The sequence below is a fragment of the Rutidosis leptorrhynchoides genome, chromosome 11 (assembly GCF_046630445.1).
Source record: "Rutidosis leptorrhynchoides isolate AG116_Rl617_1_P2 chromosome 11, CSIRO_AGI_Rlap_v1, whole genome shotgun sequence".
Taxonomy (NCBI): domain Eukaryota; kingdom Viridiplantae; phylum Streptophyta; class Magnoliopsida; order Asterales; family Asteraceae; genus Rutidosis; species Rutidosis leptorrhynchoides.
The window spans coordinates 213,789,667-213,809,491 of NC_092343.1; the positions used below are offsets into that span (position 1 = coordinate 213,789,667).

At 34.3% G+C, this 19,825-nt stretch overlaps 1 non-coding gene across 1 annotated transcript; it reads right to left on the minus strand.

The window, feature by feature from the left end:
* Positions 1 to 16,619: 16,619 nt before the first annotated feature.
* Positions 16,620 to 16,726, minus strand: LOC139879284 (small nucleolar RNA R71). The gene has a single exon (XR_011770134.1). It is a non-coding gene; the product is annotated as a small nucleolar RNA R71 (small nucleolar RNA).
* Positions 16,727 to 19,825: the final 3,099 nt, after the last annotated feature.

Consider the following 19,825-nt stretch of genomic DNA (forward strand, 5'->3'; position numbering starts at 1 on the left):
TACTTCCTTTTCTTTACCTTTCAGCGAATCCTGATACATCTTAACAAGATGTTTAGATGTTCGGCAAGTATTAGCCCAGTGGCCCATTCTACCACATCTGTAGCAAGATTCTTCAGAATTTTTAGAAGAATTTTCTTCAACATCTTGTTTAATGGGCTTGTTTTGTGGTTGATATTTATATTTTCGTGGATTACTATTTCTTTGACCACCACGGCCACGACCACGACCACGTCCACGCCCATTACCATTACCATAAGGATGGTTTCTACCATAGTTATGGCTTTTGGCATGATGATGGTGATGGTTATTATAACCACGACCTTGCCCGCGTCCTTGTCCCTGTTTATAATTATTTGCAGTATTTGCTTCAGGGATTGCAAGTGTACCAGTAGGACGGGATTGCTGATTTTTCATTAATAGCTCATCATTTTGCTCTGCAACTAAGAGATATGAATTAAGTTCAGGATATGTTTTGAACTTTAGCATTCTCAAATTTCTTTGCACTGTGATGTTTGCAGCATTCATTGTGGAGAAAGTTTTCTCCATCATGTCTGCATCACTAATTTCATGTCCACAGAATTTAAGTTGTGAACATGTATTATACAGAGCTGAGCTGTATTCATTTACTTTCTTAAAGTCTTGGAACCTTAATGTTCTCCATTGTTCCATTGCAGCTGGAAGTAAAATTTCTCTTTGATTATTGAATCTGCTTTTGAGACCTTCCCATAAAACATGGGGATCTTCTACAGTCACATAATTATTTTGTAAGCATTCATCAATATGTTGATGAATAAAGCAACATGCCGTAGCTTGTTCTTTTTCAGAACAAGTGTTGTTTTCATTTATGGTTTCAAGAATGCCCATTGATTTAAGATGCATTTTTACTTTTATAACCCATGGCATGTAGTTGTTTCCAGTTGATTCTAAAGGAGTAAATTTAAGCTTTTCCAGATTCGACATTTTCTATTATCAAAAATTAAAACAAACATCATGATAAATTAGAGTCAATTTATATTCATAAGTATATAAACATTAAACATAAATTTAATATAACATAAATGATAAGTAGGTGACAGTGTCGACCATGTGTAAGCAATCATAAATAAATGTTATATAACAAAAATATAAATATTAGTAAACATAAATGAAAATTTGGCGACAGTGTCGACCATATATTTTTTCAGGTGGTATAACCGACCTATATCATTCTGGTGGTATAACCGACCATATATCATTTTGGTGGTATAACCGACCATATATCATTTTGGTGGCAGAGCCAACCATATTTAGTATTAAGATTATCGTGCTGATAACGTGTTATAATTCAGTAGGCTTATAACTACCTTTAGTGGTTTGATTCTTGATGTTATAATTCAGTAGGCTTATAACTACCTTTAGTGGTTTGATTCTTGATGTTATAATTCAGTAGGCTTATAACTACCTTTAGTGATTTGATTCTTGATTTAGAATACTAATAATGAAGTGTAAGAACAAAGATGATAATGGAGAGAAAGAAAGAAACACTTTGTAAGTGTGAGAAATGGTGCAAGTTTAATGCTTGCATTCATGAGTATTTATAGCCTAAAATCTCAATATAAAAATACATACTTTGTGTACCAAAATTGACTATATGTATACACCAAAATTGACTATCCATATCTATATTATTATTATTATTATAACATATTAATGTTTATATATGATAAAATATACTTTTATATATCTTAAGTAGTGAAATTTATAAAGTTCACTTAATATCTTAAAACTATAGTGGTAAGTATTATTAATGTAATTATATTACGCGTGGTGAAAAATATCTTTGTATCCTCTATTTATTTGATAAAATAATATTGATCATAATAATAATAAGTAAAAGTTATATTATTTTGTAATAATAATTATTATTATTCTATAAAAAAAATAACAATATTTATATTTACTAAAAATGTTATTATGATAAAATGATAATACTAACATAATAGTAATAATGATATTTTATAATAACAATGATATTTCTATTAAAATAATAACGACGATAGTAATAATAATCATTTTAACAATAATACTAAAATTCAGTTGACTATAACTTCAAATCCGTTCATCGAAACCATTCGATATCTAAATGAAAAGTTCTTAATTTTTCGCTAGCTTTCCAATGACATGCATATCATATACCCTATCTCAGTAGCATATGTATCTAATTCAGGATTCAACAAACCTATCTAAGGACAATATCGAATGTACAAGCATGCATAATCCTATATACTCGAGCACTAGTCAGGGATACACTATTGATATATAAAAGTTAAGTTATGAGTGCTCACGTATCAATATTGAGATTCAATATTGCAGGAAAGTACGTAGACGCAACGGAGATGATAAACACTAGATTGACCTCACGAGCATACCCATGAACCATACCCATCACTTCCATAGCTATAACCCATAATTTCCTTAGCTTCGACTCATTCAAAAAACTATTTTGAAATCACTCGGACATCACTCCGTCGTAATATTTTATGTATACTAATAATATCTTGAAATAATACAGAGCAAATATATATATATATATATATATATATATATATATATATATATATATATATATATATATATATATATATATATATATATATATGTATGTAAATCGATTGAGAGAGTTTAGAGAAATATATTTTCAAGTTTCTATGAAATAATGAAACCTATTGAATTGTATTTATAATAGATTTTTGAATTATTAAAGTAAATTATTAAAGTATGAATTATTAAAGTGAATTATTAAAGTATGAATTATTAAAATGAATTATTAAAGTATGAATTATTAAAGTAAATTATTAAAGTATGAATTATTAAAGTGAATTATTAAAGTATGAATTATTAAAGTGAATTATTAAAGTATGAATTATTAAAGTGAATTATTAAAGTATGAATTATTAAAGTGAATTATTAAAGTTAAAGTAAAGTAAAAGTAAAGTAAAGGTAAAGTTAAAATATAGAAAAAGTATAAAAACTATGTATGTATAATACGCGTATAAATGTATATAATATTAATTTAAATCGTTATATATATTTAATGAAATAAAATATAAATATCATTATATTTATTATACTGGTTAAGTAATGAGTTGTCAAAAGTGATTCTAGCTATTTATAAAAGTTTAATAATAAAGTTTTTTTTTAAACTGAAAACTTTTTTGTACGTTTGAAAATAGATTAATAGAATATTATGGAAACCAATTCTCCACTAGCTTTTGTCTAACTTTCGTAAATGACACTTTTTATTTTTATTTATAAATAGCTTTACAAATTATTCCGAATATCGTTAAGAGGAATAGATTTCTCAAATCATAGTGGACCTCTCAACAGAGACTTGTAATCATAATTCAATGTTTCTGATAATTCAATCATTTAATATATTTTTTTTAATTTCGTCGATAATCATATTGAAACAAATACGTTCATATAAAGCATTATACTTTTAAATACTTTGTTAACATTTTCAATTTATAACATATACACATATACATACATATTCATATATGTTCATTTAATGGTTCGTGAATCATTGGAATTTGGTCGAGGTTTAAATGAATGTATAAACATAGTTTAAAATCCTTGAGATTTAACTTAACAAACATTGCTTATCGTGTCAGAATAATATAAAGATAAAGTTTAAATTTAGTCGGAAATTTCCGGGTCGTTACAGGAACGATGGTTTGAGAACCATCGAGTGTAGGTTCGATTTGGTTAAGTGATTAGGATCACGAGGATGTGATCGAATCTAAGTGGGGGAGAGTTGTAACACCCTATTTTTCCCCGTACATGATTTACAGGTGTATCGCGTATGTACCATAGGTGTATGAAGGAATTGAGACATGTTCGTGCGTTAAAGTTCTTGTATGCAAAAAGTGATCAGACCAAGTTAAAGGTCGCGGCGCGGAGGAGTAGGTCGCGGCACGACATTACATAAAAATCAGGATCAGGAGGCATGGTAAGGAAGGCACCAGACCATGCCTTGGGTCGCGGCGCGATAAGGCTCGTCGCGGCGCGGTATTTCACTGGTTTCCATTTTAGGAGGCTCGACAAACAAGCATTAAAACACGCGTATTCTCGTGGCGCGACGAAGAGGGCCGCGGCGCGGCATTCTGGGCGAACTGGTGCCAGACTTTTGTAATACTAAATAAGGTTCAAGGGCATTTTGGTCATTTCACGTGTGAGCCAGATTTGAGGTCTTAATCTCATCCACTCATTCATTTTCCTTTATTTCTTTTTCCTTTTCTTTCTATTTTTCCTCTCAAAACTTCAAACCCCAATTGATTCAAAGGGATTTTTGAAAAGGAAGGAGCGGGTTTTGATCGAAGGCGTAAGAGGCAACCTTGTTCTCCTCGTTCTTGGCTTCAAGGTGATACTAGCGGTAAGCTCTAATTCCGAATTTTGTTTTCGTGTTCTTCATCTAAATTTAGGGTTTTTGATTGTATGTTCATACATGGAACCCCACTAGTTGTTAATGGAAGATAATAACTAGGATTCGGGTTTATTAGTGATGAAGGCGGGTTTTGGGTTGGTTGATGATTTAGCCTTGTTTAGGGCTTTAAGTTGAGTGTAATCACTATGATTAGTGATTATGGAAGTGTTAGAATTCTTTTGGGTGTGTTTGGTTGCCTAATTTTGAAATGGGTCAAAATTAGGGTTTTGGTGTCAAATTGGGCAAGACAAGTGTTTAACACTTGTGTTTGGGTTTAATTGGCTTATTAGGACCATTGTCACTAGTGTTAGTGATTATTGGTTAGTTTGGGCGCGGTTTGAGCTTGAAAGTGCAATTGGGTCGAAATTGCACTAGTTGTCGATTTGGGTTGGTTTGTAAATCCACCCTGATTGTGTTATTTGTTATGTGATAATGGAATAGGTACATTCCATTGGCGAGTTGCGGATTGTTCGGTTGCATTCATCAAGGTGACAAGGTGAGTGTTAATATCCTATGTGCATATGTATGTGTAGGATGGGTGCGGGTCGGGTGAAGTGGTTCTCGGTTATAGGGCTCACTTCACATATATGTGGATTTGATGGACTTGTGTATGGGTCCAATTGTCACGGTTGTGCGTTTTGGTTGACCACCTTTGGCAAGGTGCACACTTTGTGTGTACGTTATCACTTGATATTGTGTTGTGGACAGGAATACCCCGATGATGTGGGTTGTGATTAGAGAAGTGGATCACGTGTGGATGCGGATTCACGATGACACGTGTAGTTCGGTCATCTTATCGGAAGTGAGTCTCGTGTAGTTCAGATTCACGATGACTCGTGTAGTTCGGTCATCTTATTGAGGTAGTGATCTCGTGTGGTTTCGGGTTCACTAAGGCTCGTGTAGTTCGGCCAACCTCGATGTTGTTGTGTAATTGAAGATAGTAGTCTCGTGTGGATGCGGATTTACTAAGGCTCGTGTAGTTCGGCCAATCTTCATTTTGGGAATTGGTAATCGGTTTTGGTATTGGGTTAAGGGGTTAACCTTGGACGTTTATATATTGTTATATATATATATCGGTGTATTGTTGTGATGTAGCTAGCCCTCCGGGTGTAGCTTGATGGCATTGATCACATCGTCGTTAGTGAACTTACTTTGGTATCGTACGGTATGCTTAGCTTAGCTTGCCTTTATGCTTGGATGCTCCGGTATGCGTTATTTGATTACTTATGTGGCGTGTCCATTTTATGCATATATATGTATGTAGTATATTCTCACTCACTAAGAATTAGCTTACCCTCTCGTTGTTTACTTTTTTTTTATAGATTTGCACGGAGGCGGTGGCTCGGGTAAGAGTGGGAACTAGTGGACTTGCGTAGTTTGCTTTAGAAGGCGTGCTTATGGATTTATTAGGATTGGGTAGCGTATCCCCAATCACCATGCTCGATTTTGTTGGACATTAAAATAGTTGGGTCGTGTTTACCCGTTCGGATATTTAAACTATGTATTAAGTGTTCTAAAAGTTTATTGAACTTATTATTTGTGTTAAAGATGTTTTGGAAACATAATTGGGACCTAAATATTAATGTATTAAAGAAAAATTTTACGGGCCGGTTTAAATACGGGTTGGGTTGTTTCATGACATCTTAACATAAAACTCGCAAGGTCACTAATCCATACTTTATCTTACAAATGACCAAGTTAAACATAGCTTAAAGAATGGAATTAAAGATCAGCAAAATACACGGTCATGGTACGGTCGACCGTATATCCAGCCATATAACCCCAAACTGAATGGCAACGCAGTTTTATGAAAACAAGTTGCACGGTCGCCACCACAGTCAACCGCAGTGCGATCGCAGTTTTCTCTGTCACCAATTTTGACCAAATTAAGTTTGACTAGTTCCCGACATCTATAATTCATGAAACCTTTCTCAACATGCTTAGAATATATGCCCTCTCCATACTCAATCGAGTTTTGGTCATAAAAACACTAATCGTGGTTAATTACACCTAATGACATCTTAATGACAAATTAACCAAGATTAGGCATAACACATAAATGTTAAACAATAACTTGTGATCTTAAATCTTATCTAGACATCCTTAGTATGATCATCAAGTACCAACACACTTAAGCCGATATCACTAGAATAATAATTACTATTAAAGATGACTTAGTGATTAATTAAGGCTAAATGAACGACAATGCTTTCAAGTATAACTAGTAAAGACTTATAATCCTAAAATACACTTAGATACATTTAGGATGGTCACCAAGTCCCAATTAGAGATTGCTCTTCCCTTGTGCATGTGTTGGACAGTAACATGTGCTTACACATTAATCAATATGTTATATTGAAAGTAAGCTTGCTTAAAGCTTAAAATTATAAGTTGTGCAAATATCTATATGATTGATCTTAGAATAACTATCTCTTGCTATATGTGAGTATTACTTGCTACATGCTAATATGTTTAATACTCATAAATTTGTCAACTTAATTAATATGCTTGCTATGTGCTTACTAGTTAGAATACTAGGATTCAAGTAACTAGCCTGCTCCACTAAATTAAGTGTAAAATGGTTCACAATGGAATTATGGTCAATTATCTATTTGGTCTTGTCTAAGTAACAAGTTGTGATTACTTATTCAAGTATGACTTAACTTTGATGTCTCTACACACTTAATGATTATCTTAGAAAGACATTATTTAATTAATCTCTACTTAATTTTAAAATGAATATGACTTGTGATTAATTGAAACTAGGAAGTTAATGACACATTGACTAGTCTTTAGAATTGAACTAAATGCATTAATGTGACAAACTAAGTCTTGACCAAACTGAGATTTCCTAAATATCAATCAAGACACTTCTCCAATAATGTTGGGTTTACCACTATTGGAGTGTTATGTCACTTTCACTCAATAAGACCAAATCTCACACACTTAATGCATATAGTACTTGTATATGATGTTAGGTTTCTTTTGCAGGTGCTAGAAGGAGTAAAGGTTCCAAAATGTGGTGTTCAAATTTGAGTTAAACGGCTATACAACAGATACCAATTTTGGACTGTAGCACGCACGGTCGAGCCACGGTTGACCGTGCTGGCAACTGTGTGTCAACGGCAACCGTGTGTCAATGGCTATTTTTTGAATCCTACTATAAAAGGCAAGCATTGAAGAGCATTTGAAGTTGACCCCTCTTGCATATTTAAAAAGCTTATTTCCAGAGATCACAAGGGCCCTAATTACTACTCAAATGTGATCAAGCAAGAGAAGATTCTATGATCTTATAGATATAGAATTTGGTTGTTGTAAACTTACTAATCAAAATCATTAATCTTGTGAGTTTACTTAGTGTAATGTATGTCCTGGTATTGTCTTAGGATCATCATTGCAAAGTGTATAAGTCTTGCAACTTCAATTAGTGGAAAGCTAGTTTAGTGATCTACTTCCTTAAAGGGACAAAGGTAGTTGATTAATCTTATTTGGAGATTAATACTTGTCCAAGGTGAAGACAAGTTGATCTAGGTTGGAGTTGATCTTTCAAAGGGATAGAAAGATTAGGTTTGTTGTCTACCAAAAAAGTTGAAGACTTGTAAATCGGATATCCACCGGGTTTGGAGAAAAGTGCTTAGTGAAGCAAGAAATCCCGATTAGTGTAATCGGGAAGTGGATTAAGGTGGATTAGTTAACATCCACCCGAATCAATATAAATCCTTGTGTCTATGTTCTTTACATTACTTTATTCATCATTTTGAACATATACACTACACACATCAAGTTTAAGTTGAATTGGTTGATCATAGTTAATCGAATTTGGTGATCAATTGAAAAAGTGTTAAAAACGTATTAAGTAACTATTCACCCCCCCTCCTAGTTACTTACACAAGCTATCTTGAACTTATGGAGTAATGTCAAATGGAAATATGAGTTAGGGTAATATAATGACCGGGATTATATTACGGTAACTCATATAGAAGTTCCGACATCGCAATATAAGAAATTGGAAGCGAGTCAAAGAATTTTATTTTGATAAATACCGCTTAGAATATAAGCCTGAAAATCTTAAATATAATTAAAGACACACACCGTGGAGATTAATCATCACTATAATATTGTTAGTACGTATACCTGTCACAACTCGTCGCTACTCGACACTGCTTGTCATTACCCATCACTACTTGGCACAACGAAGACACTGCTTAGACATACTCATCATCTCATACCACTACTCCTTACTACTTATTGTTGTTAGCCACTACTCAACACCACTTCTGACTACTTTTCACTACTGATCACTACTCCATACTGCTTATCATTACTAGTTACTACTTAATACCACTTATTACTTGTAACGACCTAACCCGTTAACCAACCAAAACTACAAAATAAAAAAAAATTAAAGTAGGCCTGCCCAGGCAGGGTGCACGGCGCGCAGCCCTACCTGCGCGCGGCGCGCACAGGGCCTGGCAGCCCGCTGTCCAACTTGTTCCATTTTCGTAAAAAGATCTAACACTTCCCATCATTTTTAGACGAAATGCTTTTCACATCATATTAGTATAAGTAAAACTAGCACGAACAATGATAAAACGAGTTTTACATCGCGAGGCCCACATATGCCCAAAATACCATTAAGTACGAAATACGAGTTTCGACCAAAAAAAGTTTAATTTCCAAACGTCACTAGAGCATGGTTTTGGGGTTAAACTACCCAAATCTTGGTCGAACTTCCAAAAAGCTATAACCCCCGAATGCCACTAATCCATGCGAATACCTTTGCCCTTATCCAAGCCAGATCCTAAAAAGGTAAACAACGAGAGGGTAAGCTAACGCTTAGTCAATGCAATAATTATACACATACATATATAATATAACTACTTGCATACACTTACAAAAATACCTCATACACGCTAGCAATTTACATAGCATACCATCGCAAGTATAACTCTAAACCCTTCAAGATCGCAAGCTAGCACAACAATAGCATATATATAACCCGAATAATATAATATGCTACACTACAACGCATAATTATGGTTAATCAATAATACATGGGAATGGTACTTCGAATTTCCCATCGGTGTTCATAACAACCGTTAGTGTACAACGAAATATATCACTAACCCCTAGGCGACACGAACAACGAAATATCCGTTCAAGCAATCGTTAGTGTACAACGAAATATATCACTAACTCTTGGGTGATTTGGACAATGAAATATCCATCGTTAGTGTACAATGAAATATATCACTAGCTCTTGGTGGTATAGACAACACATACCCGGCCCCTTCCCCGCCCTACAAATAGATACTTTATATACACACATGTATAATCATTCCACTCACCTTGTCGACTTGGCGAGATTTCCAATAATAACTTGTAACTTCAAAGCGAGTCACCTAACATAATTAATTCTCAATTAATTCACATAATAAGTTGGACTTTCCACCAACTAGCCTCACTAGTGCATTTATGACCCATTTGCACTAGAATCACTCATTAAACAAATCAAATTAAGGAAATCAAGATTAGAACTTACCACCACAACCAAAACGTAGCTAGTGAGGAGATGAACAACTTTATGACCCGAGCTAAGACCCGAAACTAGCTCCTTCTTCCTTTACTTGAGCTTTCTCTCACTCAAATGGGTTTCTCTCACTAAAATTAAATTAGAAAGATGAAGGTGGTTGAAAATGGAGTTATGATACCCAACTACTGATCTTTTGACCTTAACTCATTCCACAAGTGAAATTACCACAAATCTCTTCCAAAATATCTAATTAGAAAAGGCAGAATCCGGCTACAGTGGGAGTGCGCCATGCGCACCCATAAGAGTGCGTTGCACGCACTGAGGCCTGAACAGCCTCTGACTTCAGTTTAAAATCCACATTTAGTCCCATGCTTTATGTACTCTATTTACACTTTTGTACCACAAATATTAGGGTGTTACAACTCTCCCCAACTTGAATTGGGGCGCGTCCTCGCGATCCAAGCCGCATGACAAGCAGGAAGATATACTAACACAAATTCTTCGGGTTCCCATGTAAACTCGGAACCTTTACTATGATGCCATTGGACCTTAAAGGTCCTCACCTCTTTGTTACGCAACATTTTCACCTTTTCATCAAGTATAGCAATCGGCTCTTCAACATACTGTAGCTTGTTGTTTAGCTCAATCTCATCCAATAGCACCCATGACGAATCATCCGCAAGACACTTACGGAGATGGGAAACATGAAATGTATTATGGATCCCCGCAAGCTCTTCGGGTAATTCCAAATGATACGCAACTTGGCCAACACGAGCTAAAATCTTAAATGACCCAATAAACCGAGGAGCTAACTTTCCCCGTTTTCGAAACCGAATAATACCCTTCCACGGCGAAACCTTGAGCATCACCATGTCACCCTCTTGAAACTCGATCGGTCGCCTACGTTTATCGACATAAGACTTTTGTCTATCTTGTGCCGCTTTTAAACGAGCCCGAATCATTTCGACTTTACTATTCGTCTCTAACACCAAGTCGGTGCTCCCGACTTCCCTTTGACCCACTTCGCCCCAACAAATCAGGGTTCGACACCTTCTACTGTATAACATCTCATATGGTGGCATTCTAATACTAGAGTGAAAACTATTATTGTACGAGAATTCCACCAAAGGCAAGTGTTCATCCTAACTACCACCGAAATCAATAATACACGCTCGCAACATATCCTCCAATGTTTAATTCGTACGTTTGGTTTGACCGTCCGTTTGAGGATGATATGCCGTACTCATATTCACCCTCGTTCCTATATCTTCACGAAACTTCTTCCAAAATCGAGAAGTAAAACGCGTGTCCCGATCCGAAACGATAGACGCGGGAACGCCATGTCTCGATATCACTTTTTTAATGAACATTTTCGCCAGTGCCTCTGACGTAATTGCTTCTTTAATAGGAAGAAACAATGCACTTTTCGTTAATCTATCAACAATCACCCAAATAGTATCAAATTGGGTTCCTGCCGTTTTCGGCAACTTGGTAATTAAATCCATGGTAATATGTTCCCACTTCCACATCGGAATTTCTAGCGGTTGCAACTTACCATACGGCTTTTGGTGTTCGGCTTTAACTTGCTAACATGTGACGCATTGCTCAACATACTTAACAACGTCGCGTTTCATGCCCGGCCACCAATAATCTTTCCTCAAATCAAGGTACATTTTCGTCGCACCCCGATGAATGGAATACTTAGACTTGTGCGCCTCATCAAGAAGCACCTTTCGGAATCCCCCCATCCTTGGTATCCACACTCTTCCTTGAAAGGACAACAAACCTTGAGGGCCCAACGTAATAAACTCCGTTTGCCCCACGATCCACTCTTCACGTTTATTATGGACAAAGGCTTCAATTTGAATCTCACCGAGCTTTTCGAAAAAGTCGTTAGTAATTGTCATGCGCAACAATCCTAAACGTATCGCTGGATTTTGACTCTTTCAACTTAATGCATCCGCGACTACATTCGCCTTGCCCGGATGGTAAAGTATCTCACAATCATAATCCTTCACCACATCCATCCATCTACGTTGACGATAATTCAAATCCCATTGATCAAAAAGATGTTTCAAACTCTTGTGATCCGAATAAATCGTACACTTGACACCATACAAGTGATGGCGCCAAATTTTCAAAGCATGGACCACCGCCGCTAGTTCGAGATCGTGTGTCGGGTAATTCTTTTCATGTTCCTTTAATTGACGTGAGGCGTACGCGATGACTTTACCTCGTTGCATTAGAACAAACCCGAGCCCATTTAAAGAAGAATCACAATAAACCGTCATATCATCTACACCTTCCGGCAACACGAAGACCGGAGCTTGACACAATTTCTCTTTTAACAATTGAAAAGCAATTTCTTGCTCATTTTCCCAAATAAATCTCTCGTTCTTCCTCGTCAATTTCGTCAATGGAGAAGCAATCTTAGAAAAGTCTTGGATAAACCGATAATAATAACAGGCCAATCCTAGAAAACTTCGGATTTCCGTAGGCGTAGTCGGTTGTCCCCAACTCTTCACCGTCTCTATCTTCCCCGGATCTACCTGAATACCATCCTTGTTCACAATATGGCCAAGTGATAATGCTAAAAACGAACATATATTTCATAGCATTATCCCTCAAGAAAGACAAGATTTTAGTTGCAACTGTTCTATTTACAAGTGATATTCGTTTAAATAATAAAAGGTGAAGACAAAAGACAGATTCGACGAATTGAAGACGCAAACGACCAAAAAGCTCAAAAGTACAAAATACAATCAAAGAGGTTCCAATTATTGATGAGAAACGTCTCAAAATTACAAGACTACAAGATTCGAAACACAAAATACAAGATATTAAATTGTACGCAAGGACGTTCGAAAATCCGGAACCGGGACCAGAGTCAACTCTCAACGCTCGACGCACATGAATATAATATAATATATAATATAATATATAATTAATTCTTAAAATTAATATATATATTATATTATATTATAAAAACCGTCGGCAGAAGAAAACAACAACATGTGAGCCTCCCCAGCTGGCCATGCGATCGTATGACCTGGAGGAGCAAAACTCATGCGATCGCATGAGCCCCTTTTCCAGCCCACATTGCCTATAAAACTCTCGTTTTTGGTGAACATCAAACACATCTTATCCTCCTCATTCATCATACGATACATATATATATATATATATATATATATATATATATATATATATATATATATATATATATATATATATATATATATATAAAATATATTTTAATTTTAATTTTAATTTCTAATAATAAGGGTATGTTAGCGAATGTTGTAAGGGTGTAAGTCGAAATTCTGTCCGTGTAACGCTACGCTATTTTTAATCATTGTAAGTTATGTTTAACTTTTTTACATTAATGTCTCGTAGCTAAGTTATTATTATGCTTATTTAATACCGAAGTAATCATGATGTTTGACTAAAAATATTAAAATTGGGTAATTGGGCTTTGTACCATAATTGGGGTTTGGACAAAAGAACGACACTTGTGGAAATTAGACTATGGGCTATTAATGGGCTTTATATTTGTTTAACTAAATGATAGTTTGTTAATTTAAATATAAAGATTTACAATTGGACGTCCCTATAAATAACCATATACACTCGATCGGACACGATGGGCGGGATATTTATATGTACGAATAATCGTTCATTTAACCGGACACGGGAATGGATTAATAGTCTATGGAATTATTAAAACAGGGGTGAAATTATGTACAAGGACACTTGGCATAATTGATAACAAAGTATTAAGACCTTGTTACAGTTTAAGTCCCCAATTAGTTGGAATATTTGACTTCGGATATAAGGATAATTTGACGAGGACACTCGCAATTTATATTTATGACTGATGGACTGTTATGGACAAAAACCAGACGGACATATTAAATAATCTAGGATAAAGGACAATTAACTCATGGGAATAAACTAAAATCAACACGTCAAACATCATGATTATGGAAGTTTAAATAAGCATAATTCCTTTATTTTCATATTTAATTGCACTTCTAATTATTGCACTTTTATTTATTGTCATTGTATTTAATTGCACTTTTAATTTTCGTACTCTTTAATTATCGTAATTTTATTTTATCGCACTTTTATTTATCGCAATTTCATTATCGTTATTTACTTTACGCTTTAAATTAATTCTTTTATTTATTTAATATTTTACATTAGGTTTTAACTGCGACTAAAAGTTTTAAAAATCGACAAACCGGTCATTAAACGGTAAAAACCCCCCTTTTTATAATAATAATATTACTTATATATATTTGTATTTTTATAAATTAAAACTAATATAGCGTTAAGCTTTGTTTAAAAGATTTCCCTGTGGAACGAACCGGACTTACTAAAAACTACACTACTGTACGATTAGGTACACTGCCTATAAGTGTTGTAGCAAGGTTTAGGTATATCCATTCTATAAATAAATAAATATCGTGTCTAAAATTTTATCGTATTTAATAGTTTTTCCTAGTAAAATATAAGCTATTTCATATACGCCTCGCATAACATCAAGTATTTTTGGCGCCGCTGCCGGGGACATATCTGCTTAAACGCCGGAAGCGCAACGCTATACAAAAAAAAATTATTAATTTTTAGTTTACTTTTGTAAAAAAAATGCTTTTGTAAAAATACTTTTTAAAATATAATATATTCGAAAATATAAAAAAAAAAATTTATATATTTTTAATAGTTTGTTAAAAATATATATATAAGTGTTATAAAGTTTCTTTATTTTTATTTTTGTAAAAATATAAATTTTATTTAAATATTTTGTAATTATATAAATCAAAAATTAAAACAGAAAATAAAAATAAATATAAAAACACTCGGCCCGTACTATAGCAGCCCACTCACTGGCCCCAAACCCTAGCCCATGCGATCGCATGGCTGGGTAACTTAGAACTCATGCGATCGCATGAGTGTGTCTGACACGCCAACAGTCAACCCTAATCAGCATTAATTACGGTGTATTATTTATTATTATTATTTAATCCCTAATTAGGTTTTTAATTATTTATTATATAGTTTAGTTTTTTTTATATATTTAGTTTAATTAGTTTAAATAAATTATAAAATTAATACTTTTATAAAATAAATAATATAAAATAATATTTTTATAAAAATTATAATTTTATAAACTTTAAGTTTATTTTTATATTTTGTATCTTTTTATTTGTTTTAGCATAATTTGTATTTTTTTTATCGTTCGTACTTAGTTTTAAATATAGTATTTGTCATAGTTATTTTTATTTCTAGATTTTTAGGCTTTACCGTAAAATCCCTTAAGTGCTTTTTCTTTAGACTAAGATTTAGGTGCTTTAGAATTTTGCGACGCTGTTTTTATATTTTAGTACATTTTTAAGTTATTGTCGTTTTGAGATATAGAATTCCTTTTAAGCTTTAATATTTTAAGACGCAACTTTTAAATCCTAGTTTTTAGTTCTTTTTTAAGTTTAGACGAGCTACTTTCTTATTTTTATTTTTCGACGCCTTTTATTTTTCGACGCCTTTTATTTTTCATCCTTTTCTTTTTCGACCTTTTTCGACGCGCTCTTTTTCTTTCTTATTTCTCGCCATTCTAGTTTTTAGGACTTAGAATTTTCTCTATTTCTTATCTAATATTTCTTTAAATTACGAAAATTTATTTTAAGTGGTTAAATTGATAGACATCAAAATTTTCTGGTTCGTAGTAATAGTTGGATTTGTACGTGGACCGGGTTATTGGAGCCAAACGGTACTCAATTATATTGAGACCAAACGAATCCTGCCCCTCTGCTGCATCTTTTGGCTATTCGAAACGTGGGCAAAATCAAAAAAGTCTATTAATTGGATAATTTATATAATTTTTCTTTCTTTTTAAAAAACTAATAGGATATTCAGTGAATGCACCGAGCAAAACGTTCACCACCTTTTGTACGTTCACCACCTGTAACTCGATCAAGACATCTCGCAAATATTGTCGCCGTTGATTTTTCTTTAGAATCGTCATCCAGTCGACCAAGTACTCCAATTCAAATTTCCGATAATCCATTTTTTGAACCCAACCTCACAATTGAGAATCCGGAGAATATTCAGGGACGATTCATAGATCCTGAACCATTAATTTTTCCTCCGAAACCACCAATCATTCAAACAGAGATTGTTGAGGAACGATCCATTAAATCAGAATCCTCTAGTGATTCAGATTCAACAAATTCAATCATGGAAAATCTGGAACCTCTAAGTATGGAAGACCGAATGAGAGCTAAACGCACTGGCCAAGGTCACGCAATTACTCATCCAGACATTAATGCGCCAGATTATGAAATCAAAGGACAAATTCTACACATGGTGACTAATCAATGCCAATTTAGTGGTGCGCCGAAGGAATATCCAAATGAACATCTTCGTACCTTTAATAGGATCTGCACACTATTTAAAATCCGAGAAGTTGAGGATGAACAGATATATCTCATGATATTTCCCTGGACTTTAAAGGGAGAAGCCAAAGATTGGTTAGAATCGTTACCTGAAGGGGCGATTGATACATGGGACGTTTTAGTTGAAAATTTTCTTAAAAAATTCTTTCCGGCATCTAAAGCCGTAAGACTTCAAGGAGAAATTGTTACGTTCACACAAAAGCCAAATGAAACTCTATATGAGGCATGGACAAGATTTGGAAAATTTTTAAGAAGATGTCCGCAACATGGTTTAGACACTTGTCAAATAGTACAAATATTCTACCAAGGATGCGACATCACTACAAGGAAAGACATAGATATAGCAGCTGGTGGTTCTATTATGAAGAAAACCGAAACTGATGCTTACAAAATTATTGATAACACTGCTTCCCACTCACATGAGTAGCACCAAGAAAAAGATATCGTTAGATCATCTAAATCAGCTAGAGCCGATTCTAGCCATGACTTAGATTCCATTTCTGCAAAGATAGATGTTGTCGAGAGACGAATGAAAAAGATGACTAAAGATATTCACTCAATACGAATTAGTTGTGAGCAGTGTGGAGGATCACATTTGACAAAAGATTGTCTCAGTATTGAACTAACAATGGAACAAAGAGAGAATGTTTCATACATAAACCAAAGGCCTGGAAATAATTATCAGAATAATTATCAACCGCCAAGACCAATTTACAATCAAAACCAGAATTATAACCGAAATGTTCCATACAACAACCAACAAGGTCCTAGCAATCAAAAAGTATCCAATAATACTTACACTCAGCAAAGATCTAATTTTCAAAACAAACCACCACAAACCGATGATAAAAAACCAAATTTAGAAGATATGATGACGAAGCTAGTTGAATCTCAAACACAGTTTTTCACATCTCAGAAACAAACCAATGAACAAAATGCTCAAGCATTTAGAAATTAACAAGCTTCTATTCAAAATTTGGAACAAGAAGTAAGTAACCTAGCAAGGTTAATAGGTGAAAGAAAATCGGGAAGTCTACCTAGTGATACAAATGCTAACCCCCGGAATAAAACAGCTAAAGTCATTACCACAAGAAGTGGTATTACACTTAAACCACCTGAAATACCTGTAATTTCTGATGAAGCTATTCCTACTTCACAAGAACCACAACCTGAACAAGATAAGGAAAAAGAACCGGTAGTTGAAAAGGTTAATGAAGATAACACAGTTAAGGCTAAACCTTATGTTAAACCATACCAACCACCACTTCCTTATCCGAGTAAAATGAGAAAAGAGAGACTTGAAGCCGAGCAATCCAAATTCTTGGATATGTTTAAACAGATAAATGTAAATCTTCCTTTCATTGATGTGATTTCAGGAATGCCTAGATATGCTAAATTTCTGAAAGATCTAATCACAAATAGAAAGAAATTAGAAGAACTCTCTGCTGTTACTATGAATGCTAATTGTTCTGCAGTGCTGTTGAATAAGATACCAGAAAAATTATCTGATCCAGGAAGTTTTACAATTCCATGTTTTCTGGGTAGTCTAAGTTCAATAGAAGCATTGGCAGATTTAGGTGCTAGTATAAATTTAATGCCGTATTCACTATACGCTAAACTAGACCTTGGAGAATTGAAACCAACACGAATAAGTATACAACTAGCCGATCGATCAGCAAAATATCCTAGAGGGATAATGGAGAATATGCTTGTTAAAACTGGTACTTTAGTATTTCCAGTAGATTTTGTTATTCTAGATATGGAAGAAGATTCTCGAGTTCCTCTCATATTAGGAAGACCATTCTTAAACATGGCTAAAGCAATAATAGGCGTGTTTGGAAAGAAACTGACCCTAAGTATAGAGGACGAGAGTGTTACCTTTTCTGTTGATAGAGCAATGCAACAACCGCAATCTGCAGATGATACATTTTATTTTATTCAAACTATAGATTCACATGCAGAATTGTTAAAAGAATTTCCAGAATTACAAGGAACATGAGAATGTTCTTTAGGAGAAGGAACTGAACCAATTGATGAAACTGAAATGTTAGCTACACTTATGGCTAATGGATATGAACCAACAACAGAAGAACTTCAAATGCTAAAAGAAGAAGACAGATATCGATATAAATCATCGATAGAAGAACCTCCGACATTAGAGTTAAAGCAACTTCCAAACCATTTGGAATATGCTTATTTACATGGTGAATCTGAATTACCTGTAATAATATCGTCTTCTCTTACTGAAAATGAAAAATCTCAACTTATTTCTGTGTTAAAAGCTCATAAACCAGCCATTGCATGGAAGATTCATGATATAAAAGGAATAAGTCCTTCGTATTGCACACATAAAATCCTTATGGAAGAAGGTCATAAAATGTATGTGCAACACCAACGAAGACTAAATCCTAATATGCAAGATGTTGTTAAGAAAGAAATTATTAAACTGCTTGATGCAGGTTTAATTTATCCAATCTCTGATAGTCCATGGGTAAGCCCAGTTCAATGTGTGCCTAAGAAAGGTGGCATGACTGTCATTACAAATGAGAAAAATAAGCTTATTCCTACTAGGACTGTAACAGGATGGCGTATTTGTATTGATTATAGAAAATTAAATGACGCCACCAGAAAAGATCACTTTCCCTTATCTTTTATTGATCAAATGTTGGAAAGATTAGCCGGAAACAGTTACTATTGTTTTCTTGATGGTTTTTTCGGATATTTTCAAATTCCAATAACACCCAAGGACCAAGAGAAAACCACGTTCACGTGCCCTTATGGTACTTTTGCTTACAAACGCATGCCATTTGGACTTTACAACGCCCCTGCAACCTTTCAAAGGTGCATGATGGCGATTTTTCACGACATGATAGAAGAATGCATGGAAGTTTTCATGGATGACTTTTCAGTCTTCGGTGATACATTTGAATCATGTCTAGTTAATCTTGAACGAATGCTTATTAGATGCGAACAATCAAATCTAGTACTTAATTGGGAGAAATGCCATTTCATGGTTAAAGAAGGCATCGTTCTTGGACATAAAATTTCAAAGGAAGGAATTGAAGTGGATAGAGCTAAAGTAGATGTAATTGCTAAACTTCCACATCCCACCAATGTTAGAGGAGTTAGGAGTTTTCTAGGGCATGCCGGTTTTTACCGACGTTCCATAAAAGATTTTTCTAAAATTGCCACTCCTATGAATAAACTCCTAGAAAAGGATGCTCCATTCATCTTTTCAGATGAATGTATCAAATCTTTTAGTATACTTAAAGAAAAACTCACTAATGCACCGACCATGATAACTCCAAATTGGAATATACCGTTTGAACTAATGTGCGATGCAAGTGATTTTGCAATGGGAGCCGTTTTAGG